The following is a 12,228-nucleotide window of genomic DNA, read 5'->3' on the forward strand; positions in this document are numbered from 1 at the left end:
GAGCCTACATACCCCATCAAGATCTATAAAGCGCGTTGCGGGCTACCATTCCACAGGGTGCTGATACCTTCCTCCCTGCTGGTAAGGGACTTACAGTCCCAGGGAGACCAGCACCTAGAGGCGCTAATGTGAGGTAAAGGGAAAGAGCCTGCATACCCCCATCAAGCGATATATAATGAGTGCTGCGAGTTCCCGCTCCTCGGGACCCTGCTTCCTGTTGTAAAGGGAATCGCAGTCCCAGGGATACCTGTGCCTGGAGATGCCAAGGCGTGGCCAGGGGGAGGACCCACATACTTCCCTCCAGGAAGACCTATCATAGAAGCCATTAATAGCCTCTTTCAGAATATGCCCATATACAGAGATCATATTCTAAAATCCTTGTTCTTTAATCTCATCTCATACGGTAAGGATACAGTGGAATTTCTGAAGAGATTTTTTAATGTTGTATGGGAGGAAGACATGTTGATGCTGAGTCTTGATGTAACCTCGCACTACCCATGTATACACCATGAAGATTGTATGAGGGAAGTTAAACACTTTCTCAGAGCGAGACCGATTAAATTCTGTAGACATAACATGACATTAGTGATGCTTTTACACATGATAGATTGGTGCCTCTCAAGGAATATCTTCCTATTCAATGGGGAACTTTTCCATCAGCAAAGAGGGACTGGCATGGGTACCTGCTTCTCTCCCAACTATGCTCATTTGCATATGGGTTGTGGGAGGAGCAGGTACCCAATGGACTAGAAATGCGTGAGTGGTCCGAAAGAATTTTGCTATGGTTCAGATATATAGACGACCTGTTCCAGTTGTGGAAGGATGATGAGGTATCAGTCAACCTTTTCATGAACAAGTTTAATACCAATGACCTCAACCTCAAATTTATTAGCCAGATGAGTAGTACAGAACTGGATATTTTTGTTGTGAGAATTGTGGTGCAGAAATCAAGGTTAACAATAACACTATATAGGAAACCTATTGCTGGCAACAGCACACTGTATTCCTTGAGCTTTCACCATGTGGCTTTGAAGAAAAGCATCCCATATGGTGAGTTAATGCTTGCTAGAGGCATTTGCAGCAATCAGTATAATTTTGAGGTAACACAGCAAGAGTTGATGCTAAGATTGTAAGCTAGAGGCTATTCTGCAAATACTGGGAATGTAGCAAAATCTAGACTATCCAAATGTAGGAGGGAGGAAGCTCTTTTAGGGAAATGCTAAAAAGAATAGTAGTAAAAATGATGAACAAGGGATTAGATTTATCACTGCATACCATCAACAGCGCATGCATATGAGAAAAGCCCTGACCAAACACTGGCAATTCATTAGGAATGACCCAGTAATAGGAGAGAGTATGACCAGAAGACTGCAGATCACTTTTAGGAAGTCCCCTGCAATGAGGGACTTTCTAGTAAAGAGTGAAGTCACTACCAAGAAAGAGCTATAGTTGAAACCCAGTCCAGGCTTTAAGAAGGGCCAGTAATTTAAGGCATGAGTAAATGGGATTAATATGAATGAGATCAACACACCTTATAAAAAGACAATCAAATTCAGGAACGTTTTGAACTGAAAAACTGAATTTGCAGTATATGTGTTGTTCTGCCCATGCCTGAAAGCCTATATTGGCAGCACTATACTGCCAGTGCACGCATGCATTCTTCAGTATTTGAGGGCAATTACAAATGGGGATGTAAACTATCTGGTAAACTGCCATTTTCAGAAAGTACACTCATGCCCTAAGGTAGCTATAACTTGGGCCCTCTGCATGCACAGATTACTAATCAATACCTATATAGCAAATGCTGCAGGGATATCAATGATATCATAGAAGATGTCATGAGTGATGTAATAAGTGGGGTAATTAGCAGTGTATGGCGAGTTATTATAGTTACCTTAGGGCATGAGTTATAGTTGCTTGAGCTAACTCTAACTGCTGATATTCAATCTCTTTGTGTGTGCAAAATCTGAACCTAACTATAAAGTCCCTCTAACCTTGGTTTTTTGGTGTATTTCTAATGTTGTTTTATTCTATTTCGAACTATAATGTCCCTGTAATCTGTTTGTTTCAGTGAATTTCTATGTTTTTTAATGCTATTTCCTAACTTTTTTAAATGTAAATTAATATTTAATTACAATACGTTAATCCCCCGCATGCAGCCAACCCCATGCTGCAGATGGCCTTGGGCCTTTAGGCAAAGGCCATGCGCGGCGGGGGGTTAAATGTCTTTCAGTCAACCCCATTAGGCAACCGACCCCATGCCCTGCACAGTGGGGGCCTGCGGGCAGGCCCTGGGGCCAACCCCCCAATGATAGTCTATCTGGGAAGGGGGTACACAGCCCTCCTACTCTGGCCAATTTTGGTCCTGTGGACCTCATCCCCTGGGGTCCGGCACATTTTGTGGGGGGGGGGGGCATGTGTCCCCTTTCCTGGGCCTATTTCAGCCCTGGAAACCCCAACTCTTGGGCGCAGCCATATTGTAAAAGGGGGAGGGGCATGCAACATTCCTCCACGGGCTGATTTCGGCCCAGCCATATTGTAAAGTGGGAGGAACAGCTTACCTCCTCAGGCTAATTTGGTCCTGGAGATCCCCTCCCCAGGGACCCTCCACCTTTGTAGATGGAGAGGGAGCACCCAGCCCCCCTCCCCTGGCCAATATTGGCCACGGGGACCCAATCCCCAGGGCCTAGACAATTACGAAAGGGAGAGGGAGTCATACGCCACCCCTCCCCAGACTGATTTTGGTACTGGGGATCCCACAGTCAACATCTGGCCTATTGCTCAAGGGGTGCTGCACTCCCCCCCCCTCCCCAGGCCAATTTCAGGCCCGTGGATCCCATCTCCCAGACCCAGCCAATAATGAGTGGGTGCCCTGGTGCCCACCCAAGGCACCCACCATATCTTTGTTGGAGGTGTGTGGGGAGCATTAAGTGCCCCACAGCCCCAGCCAGATCCCTGCATCCACTGGGAGCCCACATTGCTCCCGCTCGCCCACAGGGAGCAGCTAAAAATGCTGCTCCCTGTGGGTGGGAGCAATATTCAGATCAGTTTCCCAGCCTGCATTACGGTGGGTAGGGAAACAGATCTGAAGTCTTTTTAACCCCTTCACTGCTGGCCCCCGTGTAAGTCTGTTGTTGGCTATTTGGGGTACTTCCCGCTTAGGCCCCTGTAACTTTCTGTCTACATAAGGTATCCACACCAAATTTGCATACTTTTCTTCCAACATCTTGAGGATTCTAAAGATACATTGGGTTTGTGGATTCCTCTGAAGGGGAGTAAGAAAAGGGAAAATGTGCTGCAGAAGAAAGCATCTGTTTTTTCCCCTGCAAAAAGTATCAACAAAAGGTTTATGGTGCTAAAATCACCATCTACCCAGATTTCAGGAACAGGGAGACTTTTGTCAGAAAAACAAAATCTTCTACACAGTTTTGGCATTTTACTGGGGCATAGCCATTTTTTCCTATTTTTTGTGCTTTCAACCTCCTTCCAGTTAGTTGTAGAAATAGGTGTGAAAACAATAATGGATCCTGGAGAGCTATACGTTTATGGAATGTAGTCAAAACTCTGAATTCATCAAGGTGTCACTTGTGTAAATCCTTCAAGGCTTCTCAATAGAAACTAACAATTGAAATTGAGTTGGCTAAAACAGACATTTGTGCCAACATTTTTACCTGTAACTTCTACTAAGTATAGCAGAGTTTTGAAAGCAATATATTGTTACATTTGTTTGACCCTTGCAAGGTAACCCTGAGCTTGAGGCACCCAGAGTCAATAACTAAGCTGCGTCTTGCAATGGGTTTTCATTGTGTGCTGGGTGTATAGCAATTCATTTGGTAAAATATAAAGAATGAAAAATAGGTACCAAGGAAACCTATATATTCCCAAGATGGGAACAAACAGAGTTCAGAAGCAGTGGTTATTTGCACATCTCCGAAATTGTGGGTACCCATAAAGCATGTGAATTAGAGGACATTTTTCAAAATGACTTCTTTTCTAACACATTGTCTTACATTTGGAAGGCAGAAATGTAAAGAAAGTCAATTGGTAATAACACTTGTTCTACTATTCTGTGTTTTGCTAATTCTCCCAGTAAAAATGGTACCACACTTGTGTGGGTAGGACTAGTGCCTGCAACAGGAAATGACCCAACCCACAATGTGGACACATCTAATTTTTCCAGTGAAAACTGACCCTTTTTTAGCAATGTGCCTAGCTGTGAATTTATAAACCTAGCTCAGCTGGTACCTAGGAAAACCTAGAAAACATATAAAAAAATTTAAACTAGAGACACAGCGAAATCCAGGATAGGGTGACTTGTGTGACTCTCTCTAGGTTCTGTTACCCAGAATCCCTTGCAAACCTCAAACTGTTTTCCTCACATTTCTGTGATGGAAAGTTCCGGAATCTGTAGAGAGCCACAAACCTCCAGCCACCCAGCATTCCCTAAAGTCTTCCCATAAAAATAGTACCTCATTTATGTGGGTACGCCTGGTGCCCGTGACAGGAAATGGCCCAAAATGCAATATTGACACATCAGATTTTTTCGAGTGAAAACTGACCCTTTTATCGCACTGTGCCTAGCTGTGGATTTTGGACTGTAGCTCTGCCAGCACCTAAGGAAATCCAGCAGATCTATACATTTTTAAAAACTAGACATCTAGGGGAATCCAGGATGGGTGGACTTGTGTGACTCACACCAGGTTCTGTTACCCTGAATCCCTTGCAAACATCAAGCTTTGTAAAAAGAAAAAAAAAATCCTCACATTTCTGTGATGGAAATTTCTGGAATATGAGGCGAGCCACAACCTTCCAGCCAACCAGCATTCCCCAAAGTATCCAGATAAAAATGGTACCTTAATTATGTGGGTAGGCCCAGTTGCCGTGACAGGAAACAGCCGAAAAAGCAACATGGATACATCACATTTTTCCAGTGAAAACTGACACTTTTTTCGCAATATGTCTAGTTGTGGATTTTGGACCCTAGCTCTGCCGGCACCCAAGTAAACCTAGCAAACCTATGCATTTTTTAAAACTAGACTTCTAGGGGATTCCAGGATAGGTTGACTTGTGTGGACCTCACCAGGTTCTGTTACCCAGAATCCCTTGCAAACCTCAAACTTTGACAAAATAAAAACACATTTTTCACACATTTCTGTGATGGAAAGTTCTGGTATCTACGGGGATCCTCAAACTTCCACCCACACAGCATTCCATAAAGTCTCCCGATAAAAATGGTACCTCAATTATGTGGGTAGGCCTAGTGCCCGTGACAGGAAACATCCCAAAACGCAATGTGGACACATAACATTTTCCAGTGAAAACTGACCCTTTTTTGCAATGTGACTAGCTGTGGATTTTGAAACTTAGCTTAGCTGGCACCTAGGGAAACCTAGCAAATCTATGCATTTTTAAAAACTAGACACCTAGGGAAATCTAAGATGGGGTGACTTGTGTGGCTCTCGCTAGGTTCTGTTACCCAGAATCCCTTGCAAACATCAAACTTTGTAAAAAAACAAACCCACATTTTTCTCACATTTCTGTGATGGAAAGTTCTAGAATCAGTGAGAAGCCACACACATCCACACAACCAGCAATCCTTGAAGTCTGCCAATAAAAATGATACCTCACTTGTGTGGGCAGGCCAAATACCCACGACAGGAAAGGGCCCAAAACACAACATGGACTCATCACATTTTTCCACCGAAAACTGACCCTTTTCTCGCAATGTGCCTAGCTCTGGATTTTAGAGACTAGCTCCGCCAGCACCTAGGGAAACCTAGCAAACCTATACATTTTTTTAAACTAGACAACCAGGGAAATCAAGGATGGGGTGATCTGTGTGACTCTCACTAGGTTCTGTTTCCCAGAATCCTTTGCAAACCGCAAACCTTGTCAAATAAAACAAATTTTCCTCATGTATCTGTGATGGAAAGTTCTGGAATCTGTGATTGCCCCACAATGCCCCCAAGGGGAGGCAGAAAGACTTTGGACATTTCTTGGGGGTGTGGGGGCAATGGCATACCCATTCTGGGCAGCCCCCACCCCTACATATAAAGAACCCCACATACTCCCTGGTGCCTAGTGGCTCTCTCTCTGTCCCTCCCCAGAGGGGCAGATTAGGGGCTAATGCCCCTATAGGCCTCCAGGGGGAGGCAGAAAGACTGTCATATATTTTGGGGGATGGGGCATTAGCATGCCCATTCTGGGCTGCCCTCACCCCTGAACTAAAAAAAAAATCCCTGGTGTCTAGGGTGCTTTCTGCCCCCCAGGGGGCAGATTGGGGGTACTGCCACATCTTCTCCCAAGGGGGGGGAGGGGTCAGAAAACCTGAATATGCCCATTAGAAATGGGAGAAACAAAGACCCTTGCCTAAGGGATCCACTAAGGAGGGATACCATTGGAATGGTGTGATTCTCCCCTTGCCAATGATACCTATCTCGTGTGTTTCAGTGCTCGGGCTGCGATAGCTATTATTTTTTTTCTATTCGTGTTCACAAAGTATGGGCTTGTAATGTACTATAATTGCATTCTGTATGAGCAAGTCAACCCTCATTGTATTGTTTTATATTTGGTGTAGGAAACTGGGTTACAGGTTGAGGGTGTGGTGGAGCTCTACTCAAGCAGAAACCACAATTTCTGACAGGGTGAAATCACAAAGTAACCTGTGCTAAACCCTCTGGTAGCTTGCACAAGCAGTCAGGCTTAACTTAGAGGCAATGTTTAAAGTATTTATGCAGCCCTTCAAACAGTAATAAAGTGAAAACACAAAAAAATCCCACACTAATAAAAAAAAATAGAGTCAGAGGTGATGCTGACAGGACAACAGCTGGGCTGGCAGAGCACCTTCAGGCCCATTTCCAAGGTTCCAGGACTGGGTGGCACTACTTGAGAAATAGGACACACAGCAGACATGATCCAGGTGCTAGGTTAAAGGTAGTTGGTGCCTTTTCTGTCCCTGAGGCTCTGATTAGAAGGCCGGTCAACTAGCCTTTGGAATCACTCTGGTGGTCCTGGGTTCAAGATGCAGGTCCAGTCCTTCGCTCAGGTAGCAGTGCGACACATTAATAGTCCTTCTAGCAGAGCAGTGAAGCAGTCCTTTCCAGTCTTACACAAGTCCAGAGGTGTACTGAAGTGTTGTCTCTCAGTGCCCAATATTTCTACATGGTGTCCACTTTGAAGTAAGAAAAGGTTCTGGAGGTTTCCACGAGCACAGGTGTTTGGAATTTCCCGCCTCCCTGCCCTAATCCCAGCTTGTCACAAAACCTTTGTGAGTGTGCTCAGGCAGAGGCTTTATGATGTGCAAGTATGATAGGAGACAGCTTCTCCCCTTCATCAAGTCAGAGGTGACCCATTTTTCCTATCTTCACTTCATCTCACTGTTGTGAGCAATATACAAAGACCAACTGCCAGCTACACCTAGTCATGCGATCCAGGATACAGACTGTAGACACCAAATGGTTGCACAAAAAAAATGCAAACTTTCGAAAATTGCCATTTTCAGAATTGCGACATACATCAAACTCGACATTCTTCCCCTGCTCCCAAATTAAAATTATCACTTATTAAATGTAATATGTTAACCCAATGTTATCCTATGGGAGAGGCAGGCCTTGCAGTTGTGAAAAAGCAAATGTAAAAGTTTTTCACAACCAGGACCTGTAAAAATGAAAAGTACACGTCCAACTTTTTAAATACACTGCACCCTGCCCTCTTGGCTGTTTAGGGTCTTCCCTAAGGGTGACTTATACGTATTGAAAAGGAAGGTCTAGGTCTGGCAAGTGGTTTATCCTGCCAGGTCAAAATAGCAGTTTTAAACTGCTCATACATTTTGCAATGGCAGGCCTTAGACATGTTTAAAAAGGCTACGTAAGTAGTTGGTATAATAAGTTCTACAGACCCACTAGTAGCATTTAATTAACAGTCCCTGGATACAGGTGGTACCACTATACCAGGGACTTAAACGTAAATCAAATATGCCAAATGGGTGTAAGACAATGTTACCATGTTTAAACGACTGTGCACAAGCACTATAGCACTTGTTATCCGTGGTAAAGAGTGCAGAGTCCTAAAAGCTAACAAAAATAGGTTCAGGAAACAAGAAGGTGTAGGCAAATGGTTTGGGTATGACCCTGCCAAAAAGGTCAAGATCAAAATGTGGGCACTGTACGGCATTTATTTAGGTCTCCCACAAAGATTGATGTCTCCTGTACTCACAAAGAAGGGATGACATGTAAGATGACTAGAATTGACAATAATGTTTTGAGGAATTGCAAGATAGGAGGTTAGAAATCCACTTCAAGGGAAAGACAGAACCTAAGGCTGTATGGTACAGACGCCCATAATTCTTAATGCTAATATTACTACACACACTAGCGGAGTTTGTAGAATTACTGGGTCTTTGCACTAATTGTTCTAAATCCAAATTATTTCAAATGGGTTTTGTGAGGGACATAGGGGACCATGGCTTGCCCAGGGTAGGTTTATGGTGGGTAACATCAGCATTTCCCACAGAACGATGGGAATAGTTTTGCTGGTAATGCTGATGTAACATGTACAATTCACTAATGTATGTGTGAGGGAATCACTCTTCCCATTGTAATATTTGTTTACGAGCTGAATGACTACCACCTTGCATTTAAAATGAATTTTTTTAAAAACTTTATAAAAGGTTGAGTGAGAAAAGGCAGAAGAGAAATTAAAGATTGCTGGGATATACCCAAAGATGAGTCTAGGTTGGCAACAACAAGGAGAGCTTTGTTTAATGAGAAGAAAGGAAAAGACTAGAAACCCTTAGATGCTGGATTGCTGTTAATGTGTGCAGAGATCTGGGTTTTTGGAGAGCAGGTGTTTGGTGTAAAGGATCCTGTTATTTCCGGAGTTTATTGTGTGTGTGCAAAATGCTTATTTACAGCTCCAGTTTTTTTTTTTAAACAGACTTTATTAGGTCACAAAACAAAATGCAGTCAATCCCCTTCCCCCGTACTCCGCCCTCCAGCCAAATCAGAACGTGGTGCAGTGACAAGTCCACCAAACTGATCACAACTGTACAACATTCACCCCAACAGCGTCTATGCTACGAGGTAGGTCATCCACAGGAGTAATCCACAATGAATGTGCGATAAAACCAATATGCCCCCACCCCATTCCCCAGCAACCCCCCAACGTAACCCCCCCTACCCACCCACCCAAGCATGTCGCCAGTATCTATCATAATTACATGTGCATCAAAGCCTCACCTACCACTCGTCGGATCCGCCTCCCAGCTATCCTAGCAGAGAGTGCCTCAAGAGCATAGGGGGAAGCCTGTTACAGGGTGCTCACGGAACCGGGGCCCCATCATCCTCCACCGGATCTCCCCCATCTCCCACAGCTGAGCGCTTGAACAACTCCAGGAGTGCCAACCATGCCCAGGCCCATTCGTGCGATCTTTCATTTTCACTACGTCTAGCCAGACACAATCTATAAGTCCCCTCACTTCCCGCCCATTTCTCCATTTCCCTAGCCCACCGCAGGAAATTAGGTCCCTGCCTCGCCTTCCAATGGGAAGTAATCTCCCGCTTGGCCAGGACCAGCCCCAAGTCAATAAACCTACTGGTGACCTTAGTCTTTGCAGTATGCGGAAACCCATGTAGCAAACACTTTACAGCTCCAGTTATATTGGGTAGGTAGCTGCCTCTTAGCTTTATTGTTTCCTAAGGTGTATTATGTGAATGAGATAGTTGATAAGGAACTAGTGCTTCATGTGATAGTGAAGTGCAGTGCTTCACAAATAGTAGGTGACATCTTTGGCATTATGATTCCTACAGTAGGATTAGTTTTGAATAACCTAAAGGTTTGGAAGCTATATGTTAACCAACCATCTTGCCAGCAATCCACCTGGTGCTCTGACTGCTATAAATACAGAATTAGTGACTCTTAGAGCAATGGATATCTAGAGCAGGCTCGCTTCAGATATCTTACTCAAAAAAAGAGGGCAGAGTCTGTCACATCTTACACATTCAGCAGTGCCTAACAAGAGCATAAAATTATTAATAAGTTCATCACTAACCTTACTAGAGTTTCTAAAGATTTGAAGGGCATTCAGACAAAATATTGTGTCAGCAATATCGACTAACAGAATTATCGAGTTGTAAATATCGTGAGACAGAAGTATCAACAGTAAGAATATCGTGGACAAGAATATCGATTTTGAGGTAAGTAATATAGATTTCTAAAATATAGAAGTCATTAATATCGTTTGCAAAAATATAGTTATTTAAAATATTGATGTTTATGTATTTAGTATATATTTTAAATGTATGTGATGTATTTTTTGTATGCTTTTTATGTTTTTTAATATATGTGTTAAATCTTTAGTAGTTATTAAATGTATTTTAATTACATTTTGTGTTTTTAGTTACATAGCGGGATGTGGGTTTATAGGGAAACAGGTTGGGAAGTAATTTAATTATAATAAATAACTGTTTATTTTTTATTTACTAATATTTATTTAATTAATATTTTATAGTGTTAATTGTGCTTTTAATGTTTTGGGGGTAAATGTTATGTGTGGATTGTGGGGTTTATAGGGGTAAAATGTGGAAAGTAATTTATTTTTAATTAATTAGTTGTTAATTACCTAATTGATAATTAATTATGGTAATTGTGCAATTTTTTTTTAGGTGTGGGTTGTGGGCTTTATAGGGGTAAATGGTCGGAACTAATTTATTTTCAATTAATTAATAATTCTTTGATAACCAATATGAAATAATTAATTAATAATTCCTTATGTTAATTGTTTGATACTTTTTTTGGGTGTGAATTTTGGGTATATAGGTGATAATGTTGGGAAAGCAGTTTATTTTCAAATAATTAATAGTTATATATTAATATTACTTAAATAATTGAGAATTAATTACATTAGTTGTTTAATTACCTATTTTGGGTGTGAGATTTGGGTTTATACTGGTAAAGGGTAGGGACTAAATTAATTTTACTTACTTTATAATTAGATGTTAAATACTATTAGAAATTTTATTGAAAATGACTAAATTTTTTTAATCAATTTTTTTTTAGTTTAATTTTAGGTGCGGGTTGTGGGGATTATTGGGATAAAGGGTAGGAAGTGAATTCTTTTGAATGAATTTTAATTTGTTTTTTAATTAATAATTAAATGATTATGTTAATTGTGCAAATTCTTAAGATTTTAGATGTGGGTTGTGAGTTTTGTGGTTATATAGGGTAGGAAGTAAATAAACTAAATTTATGTAATAATTAATGCTTTTGGTAATAAATAATTTCTAAATAAAAATATGTATGTGTGTGAAAATATGTTTTTTATTTTATTTATTAAAAACATTTGTAGGTATTTGCAATATGTATTTGAGATTATAGTAATAGTAATTTTTCTCCCTCTGCAATTCAACACTTTCTTTACTGTTGCACTCGGTGGAGTGGAAATAGTAAATGTTACCCCCCTTCTCTTTAACAATCTCCCTGGTGCTGTATCGGCTGGAATGGGTGCAGTACTAAAATATTGTAGAAAGCCTGAAAAGCAACAAACTTCAACTGCATTGCATTGCAAGGAGCTTCACCGTGGAACGTTCTTTTATATCTCGTATAGAGAAATCACATACCGGAACAGGAACTAAAAAAACTCCCTAATGGTTTAAAAAAACTTAAAATAGAAAATGTAATCTACCATCTTTTACAGATCTGAAAATCATGTAAAAAGATTGACCTGTAACTGACAAGTTTCCAGAATCTTCTGATACGACAATAAATAATTTCAAGTCCCTTCTTTGTGGTTTAATTGGTTCAAACAAAAACTAGGATACTGAGATGTCAACAGGCTGCTTCCCAAATCCCTCCTTCCACAAATGCCACCAAGGAATCTCCCTTTGTCATACAACCTGCTCCAAGTCACCTCACGTTCTTGTAAAGGGGTTTCTGCAGAGGCAGAATTTTGGAGTGAGGTCAACAGGTTAGACTGAGGTTCATTGGCAGCCCAGATGTGTTCCCAACATGTGGAAATGCTGGAGTTCCGAGATTTAATCAACCACAGGAGGAAGAGTTGTATCTATCTAAATGTAGCAAAGAGCAAATTATTACTCTCAAGAGGATCTGGCCTTGAATCACCCCCATTTCAATGGTGCACTAACCTGGGCCACCCTTGAACCCCCAAGTAGGTGAGAAACCTGGAGGTTATTTTAAACTCTGGTTAATCCTAACTCCTCAAATCAATGCAGT

General features: G+C 41.6%; 1 protein-coding gene and 1 long non-coding RNA gene across 4 annotated transcripts in view; one reads left to right on the plus strand and one right to left on the minus strand.

Moving 5' to 3' along the window:
• LOC146820762 (uncharacterized) overlaps positions 1–12,228 on the plus strand; it is a 132,667-nt gene that overhangs the window by 81,993 nt on the left and 38,446 nt on the right. The gene's annotated exons all lie outside the window — the stretch shown is intronic.
• The window catches only part of LOC146820763 (MFS-type transporter SLC18B1-like), a 709,940-nt gene that overhangs the window by 39,029 nt on the left and 658,683 nt on the right, over positions 1–12,228 (minus strand). The gene's annotated exons all lie outside the window — the stretch shown is intronic.

Source organism: Triturus cristatus, chromosome 6, assembly GCF_964204655.1.
Source record: "Triturus cristatus chromosome 6, aTriCri1.1, whole genome shotgun sequence".
NCBI classification, from domain to species: Eukaryota; Metazoa; Chordata; class Amphibia; order Caudata; family Salamandridae; genus Triturus; species Triturus cristatus.